This window comes from Prionailurus bengalensis, chromosome E4 (genome assembly GCF_016509475.1).
Source record: "Prionailurus bengalensis isolate Pbe53 chromosome E4, Fcat_Pben_1.1_paternal_pri, whole genome shotgun sequence".
NCBI lineage: Eukaryota > Metazoa > Chordata > Mammalia > Carnivora > Felidae > Prionailurus > Prionailurus bengalensis.
In genome coordinates this window covers 9,928,673-9,953,739 of record NC_057360.1, presented here as the reverse complement: position 1 = coordinate 9,953,739, position 25,067 = coordinate 9,928,673, and the positions used below count along the sequence as shown (strand labels likewise).

Here is a 25,067-nt window from a genome sequence, read left to right as displayed (position 1 = left end):
TTTAGAAAAAGTTATGTTTGTGAGAGAAGGGGTTCACAGTAGCTCATAACACTTGCAAAGTACAGATCAACATAAACTTCTGCCATAATTCTGCAACAGTGGTCAAAAACTAAGACATTCTATTGCATTATAACTGGAAAGCAATGAAAATTCTTTGAAAAAGAGTCTGATCTACATGTACTTTCTTTAAGAGTCTGATCTACATGTACTTTCTTTAAGAGAATTTTGAAATCATTAGGTTAGGGTATTTATTTATTTTTTTTTAATTTTTTTTTTTCAACGTTTATTTATTTTTGGGACAGAGAGAGACAGGGCATGAACGGGGGAGGGGCAGAGAGAGAGGGAGACACAGAATCGGAAACAGGCTCCAGGCTCTGAGCCATCAGCCCAGAGCCTGACGCGGGGCTCGAACTCCCGGACCGCGAGATCGTAACCTGGCTGAAGTCGGACGCTTAACCGACTGCGCCACCCAGGCGCCCCAAGGTTAGGGTATTTAAATAAGGACATAAATTAGGATATTTAATTTAAAGAGATATTCCTAAAACAAAAGCAAAAACAAAAACACAATGACACAAATAAATCCACAAAACAAATAGAGACGTTAGCATGCCCACCAAAGCCCTCCAGAAACATGAACTATAGTAAGGGATACCCACCCAAGTCTTCCTCTTTAGTTAGACCAATATGATGGTTATAAACTGACAAGCTCTTTCTGGCTGTCCATTGACTCATCTACAGACCTTTTATTCTTTTGAAATCTCCCCAATTTAAACTGGATGCAAATAAGCCAGGTATGGTCCTTACAACAGTGATCCTGCTAGACCCTATGGAGTTTCCATGGAAACACGCACAGCTGGCAATGGCAAAGGAGTTGTACTGGCCTTAGACTGGTTAAAAAAGTCTCAATGCTCACTGAATGAAATAATTATCGTATCTTAGTAAAGAACAAATACAAAAAAAAAAAAAAATTCCCACCTTTGGGATCATCAAGCAAAATAATGCAAAGTATTTTCATCTAGGCCAAAAGTGGCTTTTGGCCCAGCAGCAATAGTCATCTGTGAAAAGTTAAGAGGTGCCAATTACCAAATGGTAAATACGCTTTTACTAAAGAAATATAATTCAAGAGAGTACTCCCTGTGGGTCACTTAATGTAACAGCTGACAACCAGAGAGAGAAAAACAATACAAAGTCTAATCTAAACAGTAATAAATAGCATGCATCTTTTCCTTAAATAAATTCAGTATGACTGTTCCTTGCTGTATTAAAAGTAAGTGTTTTCAGGGTGCCTGGGTGGCTCAGTCAGTTGAGCGTCTGAGTTCGGCTCAGGTCATGATCTTGTGGTTGGGTCTGTGAGTTCAAGCCCCACACTGGGCTCTGTGCTAACAGAACAGAGCCTAGAGTCTGGTTCAGATTCTGTCTCTCCCATTCCCTGCCCCCTCTCCTGCACATGCTCTCTCTCTCAAAAATAAACATTAAAAAAAAAAAAAAAAGTAAATGTTTTCACAGCAGTGATTCTCAAAGGGCAGTACCTGGATCAGCATCATCAATGTCATCTGGAAATTGTTAGAAATGTAAATGCTCAGGCCCCATCCCAGACCTACTGAATCAGAAACTTTGGGGATTAGAGGCCCACCAACTGGTGCTTTCACAAACCCTCCAGAAGATTCTGATGTATGCCAGAACTCGAGAACCACTGATTTACAGTGTCAAACCTGAGAAGAGACTGATGTATGAAATAGGAAATGGAATGTTTGGGGCACCTGGGTGGCTCATTCAGTTGAGCATCCGACTCTTGATTTTGGCTCAGGTCATGATTTCACAGCTTTATGGGTTCAAGCCCCCTATCAGGCTCTGCACTGACAGCGTGGAGCCTGCTTGGGATATTTTCTCTCTCTCTCTCTCTCTCTCTCTCTCTCTCTCTCTCTGCCCCTCCACCATTTGCGCTGTCTCCGACTCCCTAAAAATAAATAAATAAACTTAAAAAAAAAAAAAGAGGAAAAGAAAACACAATGCTTTATCTCACTCCTTGGAACTAAGTGAAGCTTAGTAATAAAACATAAAGGAGAGCTCACTGGCCTCAACTGAGTACGTTGGCTAGTATCTCACTGCCTATAAAAAAGATGCGGAGACCAGCAGTGGTTCATCATGCCTATCCTTCCTATACGTGTCAAGCCAAAGTAAAAATTACAAGGGTCTGTTCGTGATTACTCAAGGAGAGGAGGGTCCTCGTACCTAAGACATTCAATTCACTACCATTCATAGTCTATTACCAATCATGACTCATTTCTAATCACTGAGGTCTTCAGACACAGGTTAGCAAACTTTACCCTTTCTTCCTTTATAATAAAAGAATAGTTTTTCCAAGACATCAAATATGCAGGTAGGGAGAAGTCTGAAGTTTGAGTCATGAATTTTAACATTCCTCACTCCTTGTAAGAACTTAAAAAAAAAAAAAAAGCATACTCGGATGCAGTTCTTCCTTAGTATCTAACACGTTCGATCATTCATGTACTACAAAACACACATTTCATTTTTCCTTTAACTTCAGGATACATTTATAATTCCTTCCCTATTTCCTTTGAGATAATGGGCAGCTCTCCAAAGAAACAGCCATGGTAGTGACATTAAAGTGACCAGAGACTAACAGAGAGATATGATGGAGAAAAACCACTGGGTAAATCAAATATGAAATGGGCTGTTAGAATTGAAGAAATAAGAGCAAACGAATAGCCTTCTGAAGCTCATAATTAAAAATAAATACAGAATAAATTTAAGTAGGAGACTGATTCACAGGCTCTGCGTTCTCTTAGGGTCTGTCCTCAGCCCACTCTCACTATACACCAGTGATGGCCAAGTATTGTCTTTGTGCTACTAGTGGGTCGGAACCGATCCCAAAATGCTCATTATTATTTAAATTGTTTTTCATTTTATTTTAGAGAGGGAGAGGGAGTGGGCAGAGAGGGGATGGAGAGAGGGAGAGAGAATCTCAAGCAGTATTTCTATTTTTAATTTTTTGAGGAACCTCTATACTATTTTCCACAGTGGGCGCTAATTCCATTCACTCTGATGTGTCACTTCTGACTACACACTAATAGTCCAAGGGGGTGCCACTCCAACTCTCCCCATTTGGATAAGGGCAGTGCCATTTAGCAAATGACCTTGGCTCAAGGGAAAGAGCTGAAGGATTAATCTCAACCCCCGAGCTATTGACTTATTCAGGACTAGACTGTAACCCAGAACATTCCTCAATTCTAGCCTGTGAAATCCAGGAGAGCTCTCCCGGACCTTTCCGGGACAGTTATTCTCACCTTTAGAGAACAGTAAGGAGCTACTCTCCATCTCTAGACTCAAACAAGGAAGCACACTTCCTGGCTGCTGCTAGCAGCTCTTTGGCAACCACCAGGGAAAGGACCTGAGGGCAAAGCAACACGGACAGCCCAGTCCTGTTGTCCCCAGTCCTGTTGTCCCCGAAGCTTCAGGTCTCAGTCCTGTGAGCCGAGCCAACTCCTTTGTGCTTAAAACAGACTCAAGTTTCTGTTATCTGAAGCTGAAAGCAACCTACCAATAACATATCTGTAAGTGATTAAGCGTTACTAATCTGGTGCTCATAAATTAAAATCAGCTATTGGAGTCTGCTAATAAATGTGGTTGCCACCTAATGTTAGACAACTCTGTAAAATTCCTAACGTACATGCACATAACATACAAGTTGGGATTTCCAAAATTTGGTCTTGTTATGTGTGCACGATCAATATTAAGTTATAGGTTTTTCAGTCTCAATTATTCTTTCCTATTTTGATCAATTTAGACATACACTTGCATATTTGCATTGACATTTCTAGGTTATGTTCCAAAAAATTAGCCTTCATGACAGAAGTCAGTAAAGTTCAAAGAGTTTCCATATTTCACAGTAAAGTGCTTTGCATATAAACAGGAATGTTAGATGAGTTCTATGCATGATTCCACTTTTATCTATGCCTAGAGGCATATATAAATGCACATGGAAAAAGGACTATTCAGGTTTGTAACAAATGGTTAATATTCAGCATGCATATCTCTGTTTTTTGGTTTCAACTGATAGAGTTTTTGTAAAATTCTTTTTTATTATGAAACAATTTTTAGCTCAATTACTTTTTTAATGCATCTGACAATACTAGTTTTAAACATAAAGATTTGTTATGAGAAAGCTCTGTAATTAAGAGGGAACAGGCAAATACAAGGAAGACTTTCCAAAACAAAGTTCAGGTTGCCTAGAGATAATAGCAAAAATATAAAAATACAAATCATATAAAAATAATAATATAAAACTATAAAAAGGATTCTTTCTGACCATGTCTACACTTGGCCTGAATTTACTTACCTAAACGCAAAAAAGCTAATTGAAGGAACTTCCACAATGCTGTCCTACCTCTGAATCTCCTACAAGAATCTCCTTCCTTCAGTAGGGTAAATTCTTTGTCAACTCATGACTAAACTATCCAAGAAGTAGACGCAATCTTCTACTTGTACAGTTTGAGACAAAATAAAAATGTTAATAACTTTTTAATAGTATGGCAGCCCCTACAGACCCTTTCTGTGCTATTTTTAGTAGAGAGCAGAGGCTCCACAACATACCTCTATTAATAGGTTCTACTTACTTCACAAAGTCACTCATTAGCAAATCCCAACAAAAATTAACAGTGACCCTTCAGGGGTTCAAAGCGGCAGACAGAGAGGCCTTCGGGTCAACGTGGTAGAGAGACCTTCTACAGTCCATTCGTCCTATAATTCTTCTACACATCACACTGGTTATGGTAACCCCAAGCAACTGATTCCACAGAATGCCATTAAAAAAACACTTTATTACAATTTTGGCCTCTGAAGTAATGTTCATACTCCACAAAAACGATGACAGGAATTTCTAAAGCCTTAGATGAAACTCCTAAACCCGCTAACCTATCAGCAGATGATTCTATAACCCAGTTTAACTCAGTGCTTCCTCCAGACAATAAAGCCAAGATATGTTAGAGTTGCCAATAACTTTTTTAAAAATTTATTTTTATTTTTTAATTTACATTCTAGTTTGTTAGTTAGCATATAATGATTTCAGGGGTAGAATCCAGGGATTCATCTCCTGTGTATAACACCCAGTGCTCATCTACCAAGTGTCTTCCTTAATGCCCCTTGCCCATTTCGCCATCCCCCCCACCCAGAACCCCTCTAGCAATCCTCTGTTCTCTATAGTTAAGAGTCTCTTATGTTTTGTACCCCTCCCTGTTTTTATTTTTTGCTTCTCTTCCCCTATGTTCATCTGTTTTGTATCTTAAACTCTACACGTAAGTCAAGTCATATGATACGTCTTTCTCTGACTAACTTCACTTAGCATAATAGCCTCTAGTTCCATCCACATTGTTGCCAATGGCAAGATTTCATTCTTTTTGACTGCCGAGTAATATTCCAGTGGTGTGTGTGTGTGTGTGTGTGTGTGTGTGTGTGTGTTCCATTCATCTGTTGATGGACATCTGGGCTCTTTCCATACTTTTGAGTTGCTAATAACTTTCAAAATAGAAAGTCAAGATAAAAATTCCAAGCAACGGGGAATGGTTAATGATTATTAGAAACAGGATCAATAAATAGGGGACATTTTAGTTAAATTTAGATCAAGATCCTGTCTTGGGGCACCTGGGTGGCTTGGTTGGTTGGGCATCTGACTTCGGCTCAGGTCATGATCTCATAGTCTGTAGGTTCGAGCCCCACACTGGGCTCTGTGCTGACAGCTCAGACCATGACCGACGCGGAAACCAAGAGTCAGACGCTTAACCGACTGAGCAACCCAGGCGCCCCGGACACACGGTTTTCTGAGGTGAATTTGGAAACAAACAACAGAAAAACCCAAGTTGAGACAGTGTGACGGGCCGGATCTGAGCAGCTCCAGGCCACCAGCACTTCTATAGGGCAGCCAGACTGCACTCTGCCCACTACAAAGGAAGAAACGTGAGCACCTCTAGTAATGTCACTCAAAGAATCCGGTACCTCACACTGTTTGGGAGACCAAATGAGGCTATTAAAATTCTCTATTCTGGGGCGCCTGGCTGGCTCTGTCAGTGGGGTATGTGACTACTGATCTTGGGGTTGTGGGTTCGAGCCCCAGGCTGGGTATACAGATGACTTAAAAAAAAATTCTCTAGGCTTGAAAATACTATTAAACAGATTTTATTTTCACTTTAGAAAACTTCCTCAACAATATACTGACGTGTGTGAGAGAGAATGTTATGCTTGATATGAAAGAGAGAAGTACCTAACACCTCCTCCCACACTGAAAATACACAACCTTAAAAAAACGTGCTGTATTACAGACCGGCCCCTACTTAGAAATCACCAACTATCCAGACATCTTTTTGTTTGTTTGTACGATCCAGGCGTTTTACCATACTGACTGAGCCCCTTCTTACAAACATACCACTTGTCTGTACTAAAATAATCTCAGTACTAAGAGAAGAATCAGGTAGATGAGGAGTACAGGCCATTAAAGTACAGGCAGTACAAGTGGCACAGTTAATCATAATAGAACACAGTACGCACGCTACCACTGAACCTTTTTCAGTGTCCTTACCTTTTAACAAGACTAGTTGGAGCACCCCTGTCCTGCATCATTAGATTTAGAATCAAATCTAACATAAAAGGCAAACTTCACCTCTCCTGGCTCTTGCAAATATCAAAGGATAAAAAGCATAGAGTTTTAGAGCAGAGAGAGATGCTAGCAATAATCAATCCAACCCCTTCACGGTACAAACAAGGAAATTACGTGCAAGATTGCCTGATTTATTTCAGAACGAACTGAGTGATGCCTCAGCTAAAATTCAGATCCGTTTTCTGATTCTTAGTCCATATGAGCGAGCGCTCTACACGATGGCCACCTCCCCTTCAGAAATGCTTACATTTTCCAACAATATCATAAAGGCACTTCTTAAACAGTGATCCATGTTACGTCAATCTTTTTAAGCATACTGACTACTGGTACCTATTCTCCAGAGATAAGTTCATAATAGATGTTCACATATTCATTCCTTCGTTCATTCAGGCACTCAAATAGTTTTAAGAGATTGGTATGTATAAGGAACTGTACTCTGCTCCATGGGGCCAGGAAGATGAATCAGACATGATTCTGATCTTGAAAAGCTTCAGTCTGTAGACTGAAAAGCTAGAATAGACATCAGAACTCTCCAGTTTGAGTAATAACTAAAAAAAAGTTTTTGCTTAAACTGTGCCTGAGTGGCTCAGTCGGTTAAGCATCTGACTCTTGATTTCAGCTCAGGTCATGATCTCACGGTTTGTGGGACAGAGCCCCGGGTGCTTGGGATTCTCTCTCTCCTTTTCTCTGCCCCTCTCCAGCTTGCGCTGTCTCTAAAAATAAATTTAAAAAAAAACTTAAAAAAAGAAGTTTTACTTTTTGACAAAAGGGTACAAATATATGCATAATTCAACACACAGGAGAAAATGTTTTCATGTGATTTTAAGGATTTCTTACTTACATAGAAACATCATAAATAACTAGATTTTATGAAATAAGGTATATTCTAAAGAAAACAGACTAATGCTTAAATTCTATGACACATCTTCAGCTTTCGGATACTGCCTTTAAAGTTTCTTCCATATCTAACACGCTATGATCTTTGGCCATCCTCTCGTCTCCCTACGTAAAAAACTAGATTTCTAATTCAACTAATTTTAGCAAATATTTTAATGTTTTTATATTACAGTGAGGTCACTAAAAACTGTCCAAAATGAGACAGACCACAAGCCAGCAAATAAATCAAACATCTCCAACCAAATGTTACTGAGTTCACTGGCTGAATACAGAATAGGGCAAAAATTAGGGTAGCTTACAACCCTTGAGTCAGAAAAGGATATGAATTTAAGTTATGGCAATCTGGTGTGATTTTTATACCATTATAAAATCAAAATTAATTTCTACAAGATGTAAGGTCATTTTAAACCATCACAAGAATATCCTCTCTCAGCACTTAAAATACCACAAACGCCAAGCTCACATGGGCCCTACAGCCTTTGCGATTTCTGTTCCTTCAGCCCAGGACACCTCTGCTCGGGTAGCTTCTTACTGTTACAGGTTCTGATGGTCATCTCTCAAAGAGGCCTTCCCTGACCATTCAACCTAAAACACACACACACACACACACACCCATTACTATCATGTCACCCTATTTTAGTCTACGTTCTTTTGATAATTTTAAAACTTGTTTACTTGCTTCAGTAGAAGGCAAGCTTCTTGAGCACAGGCACCTTGTGAATCTTGTTCACAACCTTAGTGCAGGAGAGAACCTGACAGCTGCTCAAAAGTATTTGTTAAGCAAATGAATAGCACCCAGAAAGTCTAATAAATAGTAGATCAGGGATATCAACTTAAGTCCATAAAACTTGCTAATGAAACCATTTCAAAACCACAAAAAATATGTGCTGAGAGAATTCATCTATTAATTTTGGCCCTCTTAACAAAATCCTACTCTAAGTATACTCCTGATAGTGTATCTGAATTTCAACAGAAAAAAATTCTGTCTGGCAAATACTTCTTTATTAAAAAATACTTTTAACGTTTATTTGAGAGACAGAGCATGAGTGGGAGTGAGGCAGACAGAGAGGGAGACACAGAATCTGAAGCAGGCACCAGGCTCTCAGCCGTCAACATAGAGCCCGACGTGGGGCTCAAACTCATGAACCGTGAGATCATGACCTGAGCTGAAGTCGGACGCTTAACTTACTGAGCCACCCAGGCGCCCCTAGCAAATACTTCTTTTTTCAAGTCAGGAGAAACAGCAGTTTCTGGTTTGTGATATTCTTGGCCATTTAAAGAGTATCAAATTTATTTTATTTATTACATTTATAATGTTTTCCCTAGATTATCAGACATGGGTTCTCAGAGACAATAAATTTAGAACTGTCTTCTAATTAATGGATGTGAAATCTGAGAACATTTGAGTAAATCAAGACTGACATTTAGGATCTTGGTGAACAGGGGATAAAGTTAGTTAATACGCAAATTAAAATTTGCTCAGCAGCCAATAAACAGATACAAATCTTTCAAGAAACTTAGCCATTCCAAATCACATCCCAGAGACTGACTGTGCCTCCTGATTTTATAAAATAAGACTACTTGTGTTGGGAGTCCTGTTGAAATTCTAGCTTCTCTTTGGAAAATTCTGAAATAAGCAGTCGACTCCTCTATTTGCCACGGTTGAACAAGAAAGCACACTATTTCAGGAAAACTGATGAACCAATTATGTTAATCAAGCATTTACTGTGTATCAAGTTCTTAAAGCAGGTGTGTAGAGTTTACTTAGATTTTCCCACATTCCCAACTTCTTGGTCTTTCCATCTGAGTTCAATTTTCTTCTTTAAGTACATCCTAAAAAAGTTCCTTTAGTATGATGGGAGTGAATTCAGTTTTTGATTTGTCCACTTCATCTTTATTCTTGAATAAAAGTTTAGCTGGGTAAAAATTTTAAGGTTGGTAGTTATTTTCTCTCCGCATTTTATACTTTCATTGTCTTCAGGGTTCCACTCCTGCGATTGAGTACTGTGAAATTTGGGCCTTTTTTGAGCAATTACCTATTCTTCCTGTCCCTATTAAAGATCTTCTCTTTGTATTCAATTTTCGGCAGTTACACTATAATATATCTAAGGATAGAATTTTTATCTATCCTGCTTGGGGTTTCATTGTGCTTCCTAAAGCTGAGAAATCATGCCTTTCATCAATTCTAGAAAATTCTCAGCCAGTATGTAGTATTTGAATTGATAATAGCTGCGAACTACTTCTATTCTGAGTTCCAAAATTAGATTCATTTTAAACCTTCTCATCCTATCCTCCAGATCTCTTACCTTCCATTCCAGTCTTTCATCTGTAACCACTAGTACTGCATCTGCCCTGATCCTTATCTCCAAAGTCACAGTGGAGCCCCCCCCCCCCCACCAAAAAAAATGATCTGCTAATTCTTATTTTCTTGTAGCCAAAGCAGGAATCACTAAAGCAATGTCAGTGCTCATGCGTTTCCTTGGATTGCTGAACATTCAGAATGTTTGCTGAAATCAGGGCAGGGAGGGGCCCCTGGGTGGCTCGGTTGGGTAGGGTGGGTTCAGCGTCAGACTTCTGCTCAGGTCCTGACCTCACAGTTCCTGGGTTCAAGCCCCACGTCCAGCTTTGTTCTGACAGCGCAGAGTCTGCTTTGGATTCTCTATCTCTGTCTCTCTCTTACAAAAATAAATAAACATTAAAAAAAAAAAAAGAAAAGAAAAGAAATCAGGGCAGGGAGATGGTCAACCGCAGTGACAAGGTGGGGTAAAAGAAGAGCAATGACAGAGTGTACAATCAGAACATTCATGGCACAAAAACAGACACTCAGATCAATGGAACAGGATAGAGAACCCAGAAATGGATGCACAAACATATGGCCAACTAATCTTTGACAAAGCAGGAAAGAATATCCAGCGGAATAAAGACAGTCTCTTCAGCAAGTGGTGCTGGGAAAACTGGACAGCAACACGCAGAAAAATGAACCTGGACCACTTTCTTACATTACCCATGAAAATAAACTCAAAATGGATGAAAGACCTAAACAAACATAAGACAGGAAGCCATCAAAATCCTCGAGGAGAAAGCAGGCAAAAACCTCTCTGACCTTGACCGCAGCAACCTCATACTCAACACATCTCCAGAGGCAAGGGAAACAAAAGCAAACATGAACTATTGGGACCTCATCAAAATAAAAAGCTTCTGCACAGCGAAGGAAACAATCAGCAAAACTAAAAGGCAACCAACAGAATGGGAGAAGATATTGACCAACGACATATCAGATAAAGGGTTAGGATCCAAAATCTATAAAGGACTTATCAAACTCAACACCCAAAAAACAAATAATCCAGTGAAGAAATGGGCAAAAGACAAGAATGGACACTTCTCCAAAGACATCCAGATGGCCAACCGACACATGAAAAAATGCTCAACATCATTCATCATCAGGGAAACGCAAATCAAAACCACAATGAGATACCACCTCACCCCTGTCAGAATGGCTAACATTAACAACTCAGGCAACAACAGATGTTGGCAAGGATGCGAAGAAAGAGGGTCTCTTTTGCACTGCTGGTGAGAATGCAAATTGGTGCAGCCACTCTGGAAAACAATATGGAGGTCCCTCAAAAAATTAAAACTAGAACTACCCTAGACCCCAGCAGTTGCACTACTGGGTATTTATCCAAGGGATACAGGTATGCTGTTTCGAAGGGGTACGTGCACCCCAATGTTTATAGCAGCACTATCAACAACAGCCAAAGTATGAAAAGAGCCCAAATGTCCATCGATGGATGAATGGATAAAGATGATGTGTGTGTATATATATATAAACACACACACACACACACACACACACACACACACACACACAATGGAGTATTACTCGGCAATCAAAAAGAATGAAATGTTGTCATTTGCAACTATGTGGATAGAACTGGAGGGTATTGTGCTAAGTGAAGTTAGCCAGTCAGAAAAAGACAAAAATCATATGACTCCACTCATATCAGGACCTTAAGATACAAAACAGATGAACAAAAGGGAGGGAAGCAAAAATAATATAAGAACAGGAGGGGGACAAAACAGAAGGGACTTAAATATGGAGAACAAACAGAGGGTTGTTAGGGGGGGTTGCAGGAGGGGGGATGGGCTAAATGGGTCAGGGGCATTAAGGAATCTACTCCTGAAATCACTGTTGCACTATATGCTAAGTTGGATGTAAATTAAAAAAAAAAAAATCAGAACATTTATTGAAAAATGGAATGAATCCGAGTATACCACTTCCAGGTAACATTTCTCTGTATTTCATTCGATGGGTATGAGGAGGTCAAGTTACAGACTTCTCTGATCTGGCTGCAATCTTTTCCAACCTTACCTTACACTATTCCTTTACCTCGCCCTAATCTCTGATTAAATGGAATGACTCAGATTCACGATTTTCTGCGGCTGCCCTCTATCCTTTCCTCTGCTCCTCCTACTCCTGCAGTCAGAAACCCCTGTAAATAGTTAGATTCTACTCCTCTCTCAAGATCTAGCTCCACTACCAGGTCTTCAACAGAGCCTGTCCTGAGCAATCTCCTTCAGGAGAGTGTCTGTGCCTTATTCGACTCTGCGGCTTCCTGAAAATCTACCAACAGTGCCCTGTCTGACGAAGAAACTTCACAGAAACTGAGAAATTAACACTTGATAGGGATACTAGAGAAGGAATTAAGTTCTTATGAGGAGGCTGGGCTTGAACTCTGATATCCCCTCTAATTGTAAGGTTTTGCGATTCCATAAAACCTCTAGTAAAAGTCTTAAGATATACCGTTTGTTTTTTAATCTGGTAAACACTTATTAAACACTCTTCACATACCAGATACTGTGCTAGGTAGGCTTAATGTGATCCCATTTAATCCTAACAAAACTCTGTGAAGCAGGTACTCTTTTTTTCTTTTACAGGTGAGGAAATCTATGCATACTGTCCTAATACAAATGCTATTCAAGTGCCAGAGTCAAGGCACAAACTTGATCTTTCGACTTCAAGCCTACTGCTCTTATACTAACATCACAGCTGACAACTGATTTAGAGTATTATTTAATTTCTACATGACAAATAAGAAAAAAAACATTGAAAATATCACAGACAAGCATGAACCCTGTACGGATAGCAAATAACCCCAAGTTATTCTTTTATATTGCGGCGGAAATTTTTTTTCACTAAAGCACAGCCATTCATCTACTCAGCGGGTTCAATTCGACATTTACTGTGAAAGGCATTGCTAGCATTCTAAAAGAAAAAATCCAAGAAAACTACTAAAGCAGAGAGTCTACCATTGTAAGTATTAGAGCGCATGGTAGCACGGAGGAACATTTTATGGCTTAACACTAAAGATTGAACATCAAGTTATTCCCCATTTTTTGGTTAAGAAATCCCTTTTGAGAGAGAAACGTAACCGTATACTGACATAAAATCTTTTCCACAAGGCAGTGTTCTAGAGCAGGGTTTTTCCTCCAAATCAGAACATGGAGGTGAGAAGTGCATCTATCTCAGTTCCACCAAATGGCACCCATCAAGCCAGGGGGGCAGGAGACGCAGTGCGGTCCACCAGAAAGCAAAACCAGCGGACGCCAGAGTGCTGGGCTTCCACCTCTCCCTGTACTAAGCACCTCTGTGACTTTAAGTAATTGACCAATCTGTGGCATACTCTCTGGAACTTTCAGATTAGAAATACGCAAATGGTTAGGGCGCCCGAGTGGCGCAGGCGGTCAAGCGTCCGACTTCGGCTCAAGTCACGACCTCACGGTCCGCGAGTTCGAGCCCCGCGTCGGGCTCTGGGCTCACGGCTCGGAGCCTGGAGCCTGCTTCCGGATTCTGTGTCTCCCTCTCTCTCCCCCTCCCCCACTCACACTCTGTCAATCTCTGCCTGTCAAAAATGAATAAATGTTAAACAAAAAATTAAAAAAAAAAGAAATATGCAAATGGTTGCAATTAACAAGAACAACAAGTTTTTAGAAGTCAGTATTATAATTTGGACATTGGCTTTAAGACCTACACTATGCAGAGCAAACAGAAAATTGAATCATTAAGGAAATGAAAAGGAAAAGAGGGGCGCCTGGGGGCTCAGTTGATCAAGCGTCCAACTCTTGGTTTCAGCTCAGGTCAGGATCTCGCGGGTTCGCGAGTTTGAGTCCTGCTTGGGATTCTCTCCCTCTCTCTCTGCCTCTCCTCCACTCTCCCTCTCAAAATAAATAAACTTAAAAAAAATTTTTTAAGGGAAATAAATTATTTTCTGTTTATGTCACTGAAACCATTTCTTTCCCTTTTTGTTTCCTCAACAAGATAGAGGGTAAATTGTTTTGGCCAAAGTCCCTACGAATGGTGAAAAATAAATATTAAAGAATCTGGTTTTAACTTGGTATTTCTCAGCCTGCTCTATTTCCACCAATCTACACAGGCAAAATATATGAAGCCAGTTAAATCCAAAAGTCAGTATTTACTATTAGCTTACTACCAGCATGGACGCTGAGGAATGCCTCATGGAAAACACAGACTTCTTCTAACTTTCATCCTTACAAGCTACAGGAGCTGGTGAATTCGCGTCTTCTATCACAGGTTGATACCTGGGCATTTGAACAGCATTCTTGTACCCACCTTTTCAAACACAACAGAAAGACGCAGGCCCTGAAAATCATGCCCCTACACAACAAACAGACAGGCTAGTCCCATATTACCAGATGAGAGAGCAACTATTTTGGACTCTCCGTTGACTTTCATATTTTCACAATACTGCTGCCACTTCTCACAAATAGTCACCAATACCCACAATTCTGATCTTTCTAACCTGCTCATGTATCTACCCACCATCCCATGTGTAGCATCAGTATCTCTGGCATCTAGCTCAGACATGAGCAAATGTTTTCTGTGAATAAATACATCAGAGGTGGTAAATATCTTAGGCTTTGTGGGCCCATAATCTTTATTCACATACTCTTTTACCTGTGTTTTGTTTTTTTTTTTTTATACAACCCTTTTAAAATGTAAAAACCATTCTCCTAGGTCACGGGCCTGACAAAAACAGGCCACAGTTTGTACTTAGCCAACTATCCCTGACTTAGTGGATGCCCAATAAATATATATTTTTTTTTAATTTTTTTTTTCAACGTTTATTTATTTTTGGGACAGAGAGAGACAGAGCATGAACGGGGGGAGGGGCAGAGAGAGAGGGAGACACAGAATCGGAAACAGGCTCCAGGCTCTGAGCCATCAGCCCAGAGCCCGACGCGGGGCTCGAACTCACGGACCGCGAGATCGTGACCTGGCTGAAGTCGGACGCTTAACCGACTGCGCCACCCAGGCGCCCCCCAATAAATATATTTTTTAAAGATTATTTATTTTTGAGAGAGAGAGAGAGAGCACGTGTGTGAATGTGAGTGGGGGAGGGGCATACAGAGAGCAAGAGAGAGAACCCCAAGCAGGCTCCACACTGTCAGCACAGAGCCCGATGCAGGGCTTGATCTCGTGAACTGTGAGATCATGACCTGAGCTAAAATCAAGAGTCGAGGGCTTAACCAACTGAGCCACCAGGCTCCCCCAATAAGTATTTTTTGATGAAATTAAAGTTGAGTATAATTTAGTTCCTTCTCTCAAAAAAGTTCACAATGCAGTAGAAAAGGGAACATGTCAAAAGATAGTATCTGCTATGAATGAGGTATGCATAAAATAATAACAGGTTAATGCTCACTAAGTGTTAACATGTGCCAGGTACTACTGTACATGTTTGACCTATTAACTAATTTGCTCTCACAAGAACAAGCCGATGAGGTAAGTTCTATTATTACTCCCATTTGATAAGAGAAAACTGAATGATAGAGAGATATTTAGCCAATTGCCCAAGGAGACCTAATCAGCAAAGAGCAGGGCTGTTTTGAACGTGGACAGTCTGCCTCTGGAGCCAGCCCTGCATTTAGCCTCTCCACGAGGACGCTAAAGGGGCAGAGAGGAGATGCAACATCTAGATCAGAGAACAAAGGCAGACCAGGCTTCCAAGCAGAAGCAAGTGAAACAGAATATTGGGTCAAGTACAGAAATAAGGGACCCAAATAAGGGACTGTACCCAAATAAGGGACAAGTACAGAAAAAGCAGAACATTTGTGACTACACTCCAACTTAATATAAAGGGGAAAAAAAAAAAAGAAAAGAAAAAGTCGAACACAGGAAGGGAAAGAGATGTGACAGGCACGACACGTCCAGGAAGTGACAAACACACGAGATGGTCAGAATGAAGGGTGAGGAGGGGGCAGGAGGTAAGGGTAGAGAGGTGGGCAAGGACAGTATCATCAACTTCCCCCAATTTAACTTTCAGCTCAACTTAACGTTTAAATTTTGTCCTTAAAGCAAAACGAATATAATAAAACAAACCAACCTTTATATATATATAGTTTACTTGGTATCTGCATGAATACAGGTTCCAGGGGCTAAGTCTGAAAACTGAACCAACACACGAACCCAAGGCAAGAGTGGAGGCCAGAACTAAGGTAGCAGCCAAGAGAACAGAGAAGAAACAGGTATGAAGAATATTACGAAGGAAGGTTCCGTACTTGCTCTAAGTGCTCGGGTAAGTGAAGGAGATGAGCAGAGTGACCACCAGCCTCAAGCTGGAGCCCTGACTAGGCGGTGGAAAGAGGAAAACGAGCAGGAGAAGGAAACATGTGAGAGGGAAGGGGAAAAGAAGGACTTTGGATACGTCTAAGTTGATGTGCCTATGGTAGAGTTTTAGCAAACAGTTGAATTTACAGAGCAAAGGTCCCTATCTTCTTCTTCCTGATCAAACGATTTTCCTCAACACACTGCCTCCCTCCCCAATGATTCCACACACCAGGCAATCCCCCATTTCACTTACAAACTGTCATCTCTATCTCTCATTCTAACCATATTGCAATTCTGTTAAACCTCCAGAGTGACTTCAGGAGCCATCCCTACAGATAGATGAATGTCAAGGATCCCTATGTCTTCATAGGACTTTCTTTATTCAACCACTAAAGTGAACCTTCCTTACTCACTGTATTTTAACCAATCACCTTGCCTGGTCTACAAAAAAAGCACATCCCGGGGATGTGCAACAAAAAAAGACCTAGGAAAAAAGAGATAGCTGCTAACAGTTTTACTGCAATCTCTAATCTAAGCAAATGTTGATTACATTTTTTTCCCCCGCTAGGATGGGGAAGGATGACGTAGAGTATGGAGGTTTTAGCAAGGATACAGTCATTTTAGTCTCCAGATCGCATGGTAAAAGACAATGTTGCACTCAACAAAGGAAACAATCAACAAAACTAAAAGACAGCCTAATGAATGGGAAAAGATATTTGCAAACGTGATAAAGGATTAGTATCCAAAATATATAAAGAACATATCAACTCAACACCAAAAACACAATAATTCAATTAGAAAATGGGCAGAAGATATGAACGGACATTTGAAGACGTCCAGATGGCCAACAGACACATGAAAAGATGCTCAACATCACTCATCACCAGGGAAATGCAAACCAAAACCACAATGAGATATCACTGCACACCTGTCAGAATGGCTAAAATCCAAAAACACAAGAAACAACAAGTGTTGACAAGGATGTGGAGAAAAAGAAACCCTCGGGCACTGTGCGAATGCAAACTGATGCATCCATCGTGGAAAACAGTATGGAGGTTCCTCAAAAAGTTAAAAATAGAATTATCATCTGATCCAATAATTCCACTATTGGGTATTTAACCAAAGAATATGAAAAACACTAATTAGAAAAGATACATGCACCCCTATGTTTACTGCAGCATTATATACAATAGCCAGATTACAGAAGCAACCCAAGTGCCCATCCACAGATGAACAGATAAAGATGTGGTGTGTACACACACACACACACACACACACACACAATGGAATATTACTCAGCCATAAAAAAGAATGAGATCTTGCCATTTGCAACAACATGGATGGATCTATGGATCTAGTGGGTACAATGCTAAATGAGACAAGGCAGTCAGAGAAAGACAAATACCATATGATTTTGTTCATATGTGGAATAAGAAATGAACAAAGAAAAAAAAAGACCAACAAAAAGACAGACTGTTAAATATAGAGAACAAACTGATGGTTACCAGAGGGGAGGTGGTGAGGGGTGGGTGAAATAGACGAAGGGGATTAGGAGTACACTCATTGTGATGAGCACTTAGTAATCTATAGAATTGTTGAATCACTAGATTGAATACCCGAAATTAATATAACACTGTATGTTAACTACATTGCAATTAAAAAACAAATAACTATGCAGAGCACGTAGCCAGCCGTCCGGCACTCTAGAAATTTCAGTAAAATTAGTTACTAGCTGTTAAAAAACAAAAAGACAAACAAAAAAACCCTGAAATCAAAGAAGACAGAGCCGGAGACACAAATTTGAGACTTAAGTTGTAGATGGTATTTGCAGCCAAGAACATACCGAGGGAATGAGAGTAAAAAGAGAAAAGGTTTGATTGTGGGTCCTGGGCACTCTAACATTTAGAGGTCACAATGACTAAGGAAGATCCGGCAGTGGAAACAATTTAAAGCTACAAACTGGCGTTCTTGAGCCTGGTTTATAGGAGTTCTATCTAAAGACATGTACTGATAAATGGGATTCTGAACCTGTCAGGCAGGAGACTAAATCTTGGACTTTGGCATATTAGCTTGGGTAACAAAAAACATCTTGTGAGGCTTCTTCCAGAGAGCCCCCACCACTCTGGCCAATCTGTTTCCATTTGAATTTCTGCACTTAACTCATTAATCTTTATATCAACTCTGGACATAACTGTTATTACACTCCTTTTATAGATGAAAAAACAGTACACTCATTTTATAGATGAAAAAATTGGGGTGGGAGTGCTCAGAAAAGCAAGGGAATTTGCTTGATGTCACACGGGGAATTAATAGAAAAGCTGGGATTAGATCACTGATATGTTTTATCTAAATTTCTTATTTTCTTCCATTGGGAATAAAGTGATCTACTGGAGAAAAAAAAAAAAAGAGAATGTTGACAGCAAGGTGGCCAGTTTAAGGAGGTGTGTGTATGTATCACAGGGAGTCAGATTAACCTGATCTAAATCTGTACTCACATTTGTTTTATGGAGAGAAGAGTGGAGATAAAATTATAAATGTAGGCTTCTATTGCCAGGTGGCCTTTATTACACCCTGTCCTAGAACACGGTCAGCACTATGTCATTTTGGGCAGGTCTCTGCCGTGGGGACCATCTTGTGCCCTGTAGGCTGTTTAGCTGCACCCCAGGCCTCTAATTATTAAATGCCAGTGGCGTGTCCTTCTCCTCCAACTCAGGGCAATAAAAAATGTCTCCAGGGTCAAATGTCTTCTGAGGGCCAAGGGGCAAAAGGGTCCACATTTGAGAACACTGACCCAGACCCGTACAAACTGATTTAACATCCTCTTTTCCGTGCTTGGAATGCTCTTCCACATTCAGCAGGCCAATCTTTTACCAAACAACCCTTACCACCCCCTTCTAATACATCTCAATCACCGAGGCGCCTGGGTGGCTCAGTGGGTTAAGAGACAGACAGACTTTTGATTTCAGCTCAGGTCATGACCTCACGTGAGATCGAACCCTGTGCCGAGTTCTGCGCTGTCAGCCTGGACTCTGACTGGGACTCTCTCTCTGTCCCTCCCCTGCTGCTGCTCTCTCTCAAAGTAAACAAATAAACATTAAAAAATCAAATAAATCTCACGCACCATAATCATATCTCAGGATTCTAAAAAGGTGAATATTTACATGCTCCTGGAAGGCCTTCTCCACTGGATCTGATCTTCGGTTTGCCAGCAAATTTGTTTAAGAACATGCTGATTAATTGTGGAGGTGCTCTACGTTTTTCATTTGTCTAAATATCTAGTTCTCCAAATCTTTAAGAAGTTCTAGTGTTCTTCAAATTAATAGCTACCATTTAGTAAGCAATAACTGTTCTCAACACTTTGTATACATTAACGTCAAAAAAGCCCAATTTATAGATGAGGTAGCCAAGATTAGATCCCTGACATGTTTTTATCCTAAATGTGTTGTTATTTTCTTCCATTGGGAATGAAGTGATCTGTTGAGCAACAACAACAACAACAACAACAACAAAGATCATGTTGACAGCAGGGTGGTCAGTTTAAGGAGGTGTGTGCATGCATCACGGCGAGTTAGATTCACCTGAGCTAACCCACATTGGTAGTAAGCCCAAGACTCAAATGCAGGTGTAGTCTGGCCCTAGAACCCGATTCTCAAACCCTACTCTACCCTGTGTCCCAAATGTTGATTAAAAAAAAAACACTGCCATGTCTTCCACCTAAGTCAAGATTTCAGGACCTGTGATCATACGTTTGTGTTTTATTTCTTGTTCGTTTATTTTCCCATAAGAGAAGAAAAATTAGTGACATAGTTTGCACAGACCAGTGGTATCCTGTCTGACAAAGGCAACAAAGAACATTTTGTGAGTCCGGCACAAGGCCTAGAACACTGTTGTTCCTCAATAAAAAATTGCTTGAATGAATGCCTAAAACATCCTCAAGTTTTTTTAATAATCTAGACTGAAGCCCTGCAACTGTTCTGTTTTTCTGGTCCTCTTCTGACCTTCCTTCTTTGCTGTAGCAATGTGCCCAAATCGATCGATCAATTGATATCTATATACATACACAGATTATTCTGGTATAAGAGTAAAAAAATATTTTCTGTTTCCAATAACCTTTCTTTTGAAATCCAGAACTAGTCTTTTGGTCACAGTACATCAATCTGCTATTTTCAAGAATAATAAAAAGTAATTTTTAATTACTTTTTCAAATGTTTATTCATTGAAAGAGAGAGAGAGAGAGAGAGAGAGAGAGAGAGAGAGATGGGGGAGGGGCAGAGAGAGAGACCGGGGTGGGGGGCAGGGGGGCAGAGAGAGAGGGAGACACAGAATCCGAAGCAGGCTCCAGGCTCTGAGCTGTCAGCACAGAGCCTGACGCGGGGCTCAAACTCACGAACCTCGAGATCATGACCTAAGCTGAAGCCAGACGCTTAATCCACTGAGCCACTCAGGCGTCCTAAACAGTAACTTTTAAATTCTCTTCCCTAGCAATAGCTTGAAAACCGTAATCCTGCAAGGGTAAACTAGAATATTTTCCCCAAACACATTATTTTAAACTCACACACTATAGCTCTTTTGCCACTTAGACAATCACAGTCTCAGGCATTTTGCTACTGAGAGAGTACTCCCAAATACTTTATGTACATTTTAAGTAAGACCAGTGTACAAATGGACCTCTGGAGAACTGTATAGCTTACATTTCTTCATCTAAACCGGACCCAAATGAAAACTAAACACTCCACCCTCCTCCTACGGGGATGCAATCTTAAAGCATTTAAGGCACTTAGCTTGGTGGGATGCGGGTGAAGGGACACTATTTATATGAATGCCTTTGATAATATGATTTGCATTAGTGTTACCTGGCACTTTAAAAGCACTTAATAGACATGAGTCCCAAGAGTTCCTACTTTATTACTATAAAACTTAGCATAGTAGCAGGCACATATGGACACTGAATAAATGCTTTCAGCATGAGGAAGCTGGTAATTCAGCACAATTAATTTCAGGGAAGGGGTCAGAAAAAAGATCATCCTTTTTATGCTTAGCTGGGACTGAAAAATAAAGGTTAAGAGCGGAAAGAACGTGCAAAGGAAACCATTTGAATGAAAAGGGAAGAAAGCCAAACATTCACAAAAGCCTAATTTAAAATAACTTCAAAAAGCAAAATTGGTTTGTAACAGACTTTGATCCTCACTTTTAAAAAAAACAAAGGGGTCGGGGTGCCTGGGTGGCTTAGTGGGTTAAGCCGTTTGACTCTTGATTTCAGCTCTGGTCACAATCCCACGGTTTTGTGAGTTTGAGCCCTGTGATGGGCTCTGCGCTGACAGTGTGGAGCCTGCTTGAGAGTCTCCCTCTTTCTCTGTCCCCCACCCACTCCCTACTCACACTCTCTCTCTAATAAATAAATAAGTTTAAAAAAATTCTTTTAAAGAGTCATATAAAAACCTAATGTCAAAGGCAGGCTGCCTATGATGGGCCATTTTGGCATGAAGCAATTATTTTGACTTAAAAGCAATCCAAACCTCGCAGACCCAGGGAAAGCTCTTTATGCCCCTCACTGTCTGCTTTACCAGGAGGCGAGCTAGTAAACAAAGATTCCTCTTTGCAATTTATGTAATAAGGCAGCAAAAAATGTTTTTAGAAAATGTTTATTTTTGTGAGAGAAGAGCACGAGCAGGGAAGAGGGCAGAGACAGAGGGAGACAGAGAATCCCAAGCAGGCTCCACGCTATCAGTGCAGAACCCGACATAGGGTTTGAACCCAGGAACCATGAGATCACGACCTGACCCGAAACCAAGAGTCATTCGCTCAACTGACTGAGCCACCCAGGCACCCCAACACCTTTGTTTTCTAAACATCTCCTCGACTTCCTGTTAATGAGCTTTCTCCCTTTTGTACCCTCAGGCCCCTACCCCTCTCCTTAGCTCATATAAGCACGATGTTGCCTCACTGTCTTTGGAATTTCATGTGTATGTGGATTCTTCGTATGTACGCTATTAAATTTTATTTTCTCCTGTTAATTTGTCTCATGTCAACTTGATTCTTAGTCCAGCTACAAGGACCTTGAAGGGCAGAAGAAATTCTGCCTCCCCAACAATACCTTTAAATGATTTGGGCAGATACTGGCACAGAACAAATGACTCTAGAAATTGTTTTGTTGACGGGGAAGCTGGGTGGCTCAGTTGATTAAGTGTCTGACTTCAGCTCAGGTCATGATTTCACAGTTTGTGGGTTCAAGCCCCATGTCGGGCTCTGTGCTGACAGCTCAGATCCTGGAACCTGCTTCGGATTCTGTGTCTCCTTCTCTCTCTGCCCCTTCTCCACTTGTGCTCTGTTTGTCTCTCAAAGGTGAATATTTTTTAAAAATTTAGAAATTGTTTTGTTGACAGCCTAACAACATGTTTACTAATGGAAGTGTTCAGGGTTACTGTTCCACATTCTCCAAATGAACAGACCAGCTATAAAATCTCAAAAACAAACAAAAAAATCAAGCTCAAATGTCAAACATCTTTGCTACCTATCATGTCCATTAAAATAAATTTTTTTTAGTGTTTATTCATTTTTTGAGAGACAGAGAGAGACAGAGCATGAGTGGGAGAGGGGCAGAAAGGGAGACACAGAATCCGAAGCAGGCTCCAGGCTCTGAGCTGTCAGCACAGAGCCCGACATGGGGCTTGAACTCACAAACTGTGAGATCATGACCTGAGCCAAAGTCGGAGGCTTAACCTACTGAGCCACCCAGGTGCCCCTCACGTCCATTTTTATTTTCACAAGACCAAAAGAACAGGTGTTATTATTTCTTACATCACAAATTTATACTATGTTTTTAAATACAAATCATTTCATCAGGTTAGAATTCTTAGCATATGTTTCCAATCACAATTCCAAGCAATCGCCACCTTTTCTCACTCTACACAGGGGAAGGGGTTCAGAAAGAGCCTCCCCAAAGTCCTTACTTTGACATGGGGATCATCTTGAACCGAAGACTAAAAAGGCCCTAAAGACTCAGGAAGAGGTTTTTGTTCATCTGTTTGTTTTGTTTTTGTTTTTACCTCCCCTGTAACTGCCTCGAAGATAGAGGGCCTGGTCCAGGAAGAGAGCTATCACTAGGGACAACCACAAAGAGCACGGGCTGGGTGTGGTAAGGGGAGGCCGTCCTCACAGGGCTTGCTTATTCAGGTTCTTCTCTGTGTCCGTTGTCTCTGTGTGACATGACAAACATTTGTTTACCAAATGTTCGCTCTTATCTTCCTGAAAAATCGTCTTCCTGTGCTTTGAGGACTCAGACCCCCATTCCCTTCTCCTTAGGTCAGGATGCATATAAGCCTCCATTGCCTGTTTGCAGCCTCTCCCCTGTGAATCTGTCTTATGTAAATATATAGACAGTCAGAAGAACCTAGAAGGGTAGAGGAAAACTTTTTCCTACCCTATGCGAGAAACCTGGTTGCTAAGCCTTCTACCTGAAGCATTCATCATTACCCAACACCAACCAGTATGGGTTTGTTTCCTTTGAAACATTTATGCTGTAGTTCCTTCCACCAAGAATTATATTTCTGCCCCAACTCTAGATCGTATCTCTTCTCGCCTTTTAAGTATTCCTCAAGCACTTGTAACTAATTTATCAAGTATTTCTCTAATTATCTGAGTTGCAAGGGTAGGTCACAGGTTATTCCCTTCATATACATATACATATACATATATACATATATACATATATACATATATACATATACATATATACATATATACATATACATATACATATACATACACATATATTCTATCATGGTTGGCAGGACATCTATAAGAAAAAGAAATGGTTCAGTATAAACTTACATTTGTAAACTTGTAACAGCTCTTTGTCTGCATCCTAGGGCAGAAGTCAGTTGTACTATATTTGTAAAACAAGGCACTGAATTGTCATCAAGGTTAAATCTTTTCTTTCCATTAATGACATCTGTTACATACTGCCAACCCCTGCCCAAATACCTGGGAAGTATTCTACACATATAATGTGTGCTCACTAAATATTACTGTCAGGCTTATGCTAGAAGGTCAAGTACCATTATGAACACAAGGAAAGAGAAGAACTTAGGGACACAAATCTTATTCCAATAGCATTTGAATACCGTTAACATGCATAATTATGCATAAATTAAAGAGAACCTATTTAACTAATTAATCAAGTGAAAAAAATAGCTCAGGTGAACATTTTATTTATAAAGCGCTTTATTTAAAGAATCACACTCAAGACCCAAATATGTAACTCCGTAAAACAGAGGTCTTGAAAACCAAATCCAAGTTTAAAATTATTTTAAATTCCATTATCATAGAAAGATCAATGAAGGAGAAGTAGCCAATTAAAGTTCTGCAAAGCGTCTGGCATATTTAAGGCCCTCAAATGTTTGCTGAATAAGAGCAAAATCCCGAGGTCGTCATTATCTTCTTTTAGGAAACATGTCAGGTCAGGTAAAAATGGAGTTCCCAATCTCAACAGATTCAAGTCCAATGCAGAAATCGGCTGATCTTACTTATCTTTAGTTTCTAACTTGTGTTGAATGATAAACATAATATTATCCTTATCTTCGAGGCCTAAAAAGATTATGCTGTGCCCTAAGATTTCTTGAAAGTAAAATTTATGGGCCAGTGACGGATACCTTGAATCTATAGAAAAGACAGACTCTAGTCATTTAAAGACTATTAATTACCTACCACGTGCCAGGTAATGGAGCTACTGGGAGTTCAGCAATGAATGAAACAAGACAAGTTTCCATCCCTCTTGGGAGTTTTCAGTCTCATCAGAGATATATAATGATAAATCATGATAAATGTTATAAAAGGAAAGCATATATATCAAGAACCAGTTTTTCCAGGGAAACTCTT

The 25,067-nt window shown here is 40.2% G+C and overlaps 1 protein-coding gene across 1 annotated transcript in view; it reads right to left on the bottom strand.

Moving 5' to 3' along the window:
* POU2F1 (POU class 2 homeobox 1) overlaps positions 1 to 25,067 on the bottom strand; it is a 188,034-nt gene that overhangs the window by 100,183 nt on the left and 62,784 nt on the right. The window lies entirely within an intron of this gene.